Below are 3,046 nucleotides of genomic sequence, written 5' to 3' on the forward strand. Positions count from 1 at the left end.
TGGTGGTGGTGGTGGAGGTGGTGATGGTGGTGGTGGTGGTGGTGGTGGTGGTTGTAGACAGAGTTAATAGGAGGATAACATTGAGGTGAGGCTGGAAATGGTTAGTATGTATTTTAGTATTTTGCACATGTGTGAAATTATGGATGAACATATTTGATAAGTAAAAAAGAATCCAAAATAAACCTAAAAGACTGTTCTAAGTATAAAAATACAGTTTTATTCATCTAAATACATACAAAGTATTTTTTATATCTTTTAGTGGTACTCATATTCCCTAAAGTCCTCCTACAATAACCAGTTACCACACTAATTTATTACTTAATTTGTCATCATTACCTTTTTCTTTAGAGCACAACCAGACAAAAGTCAGCATTCATAAAAGAAATAAACCTTAAAATTTTAAAAGAAATTTCAGTATAGCACGTTGGAGCATTAATTGGACTAATATAGAACATTTATTGAAGTCCAGTATTATAGTATTTTATAAATATAGATTGTATCCACTTTCATTTTGTAAATTACATTCTTTGATTAAGCTACACTAAAGTGAGCATGCCACTTGTTTATAATAGAAAGAGGCATTTTAAGATTTAGTGACTATCCTCAACAATTGAAGTTAATGTACCATATGACCCAGCTATATGTGCAAAGGACTAGTTATCTTACTCTGTAAATCCTTGCTCAGCCATATTCACTGGCACTTTATTCACAATGGTTAGGGGATGGAAACAACCTAAATTTCCTTTAACTAGCAAATTGATAATGGAGATGTAGTGCATATACTCAACGAAAAACGGTGCAGCTGTAGAGAAAAAAATTGAAATTATATTTGCAGGTAAATGAATGAGTCTAAAAGATTATAAAATGTGTGAGGTAAGCCAAACCCTGAAAGATAAACATCATATGTGATCTTCTTTCTTTGGTTCATACCTCCAAATCTTCAGATGTACTTATATATAGCATGAAGTAACTACCGAAACCAGGAAAACATAATGTGACTTTAGAATGAGGGGGAAGAAAGCAACAGCAGGAAATGGAATTAGAAAATAAACGAGGAGGAGGCACCAACTCTCTCTCTCTCTCTCTCTCTCTCTCTCTCTCTCTCTCTCTCTCTCTCTCTCATTTACGTATCTTTTATGTCGTCAAGGAAGTTATGCTACTTCGGTTTACAATGATTCCTAAGGAATCATAGATTAACAAAAGCCTCAGTACCTCCGCTCAAATGATTGTTCATGATAGTCCAAATAACTTTCCCCAAATTATAGATTATTGCTGCAGTTCTAACTCTATTGCTGAAGATATTGCACATTTAAGACACAGAGCTTGGATGATTTGAGGTGGATTTAGCCAGAAAGCCTCTTTTCTGTGGTCTAGCTTCCATGGAACCAGAAAATACTGTGTAGTGTTCCAAGGGAGGGAAGCAACCGATAGTCCTACATAGCTGCAAATGACAATGAATCACAACAATAGCCAGCATTTCAAAATACCTGCTATGCACGTTTTGGTGATAATCAACAGCTGCTTAATTGCTCTTGAAGTCCACTCACCAGGAGGTAAACCATGCAAGGTACTAGAAGCCTAGCCAACTTCCTGGGGATAATGAAGTCATGGATCTTAGAAAGGAGTCTATTATTGCCACTTTGCTAGATAGAGTGATTCCTTAACTACATTCTAATTCTTATCATTATATCCAAAGATATGTGTAACTGTCACCCCTTATCACAGAGGTTTCCTTTTCCAGAAAATGGAAACCATGACAAGACACAATGTGGAGCTCAGCTGATCCCAGGGAGCCCAGACACTGTGCACACATCTGTGTTAGAGCTCCTGCATTCATGGAACAGGTAACATTATGAAAGAGACGAAAAGGTTTCAAAAGCCAGAATACAACGGAGTCTGCTGGGAAACAACCTCTCTTTTAATGGCTATATGAATATGACCAGAACAATGGCAAAAGGGGAAAATGTCACAGGGTCCCAGTTTTAGAAGGAGAACTACGGGCCACTAATGACAGCTGAGATAACCAGCCTTTCCCAGGGAAGAGTCCCCTTACTGGTTATATGCAATATTAATAAAGAAAAAGAGACTATAAATTTGAGAGTAGGAGTTATGGGAAGGTCTGGGTGGAGGAAAGGGGAGAGGAAACTGATATAATTCTATTAAGAATTTATAAAATTTAAAAGATAAGAATCACAAAATAAAGCTAAGAGATACAGAAGTGGTATATAAAAAATAGTGGCTTTACTTAAATTTTCTGTGGTTGAGAATTTTTCTGTTGTTGTTAATGAGCTTCCTCATTGATTGCCTGTCACCAGAGCTCTAATTAATTCAAAAAGAGTTTTTGGAATAAGGCAAAGACTCAGCATGAAGAACATTTTTCAAATGAGAAGAGTCTTTAAAATAATGTTTAATGATATGCCTTTGCAAGCTCCGCTGCCAATGAAAGACATATGAAATATAATTAGTTTCCCTTTGTAGGCGAGATGAACTGTGATGTGATACCACGGTTCATTATAACATTCACCATCTTATATTAAAGACCTTGTTGATAATATGTTTTCAACAAATACTGTTAAGAAAATCTTTTTCTATCTTACAGAAATGGTGCATTAATGATAGGATTTAGCATGGTGGTCATTTGTAAGATCCCTTTGCTTTGGTTCTCATGAAATAAAAAAATGTAATTTGAATATTAACTATTACTATTTTAGACAGAATAATGATTCCTTAATGACTCCATTTCCTGCTACCAAAATACTGTCAATATATTAGGTTCTGGCCAAGGGAAATTAAAGCTGTATCTAGAAGTAAGGCTGTATTCGAGCAGACTTTAAAGTAGCAAAATTATTTAATGTAATAGATAGTTGGTTTTAATTGCCAACTTGATAAAATCTAGGAATACAAGTAAGAGAGGATGTCTAGATCAGCTTGGGAGTTTGGGCTGTTTATGGTATTGATCATATTAATTGATATAAGAATACCCAGCCCAGAAGTGAATTCCAGGTGTTTCAGCCCTCCCCTCCCCTCCCCTCCCCTCCCCTCCCCT

This window comes from Mus pahari, chromosome 4 (assembly GCF_900095145.1).
Source record: "Mus pahari chromosome 4, PAHARI_EIJ_v1.1, whole genome shotgun sequence".
Classification (NCBI taxonomy): domain Eukaryota; kingdom Metazoa; phylum Chordata; class Mammalia; order Rodentia; family Muridae; genus Mus; species Mus pahari.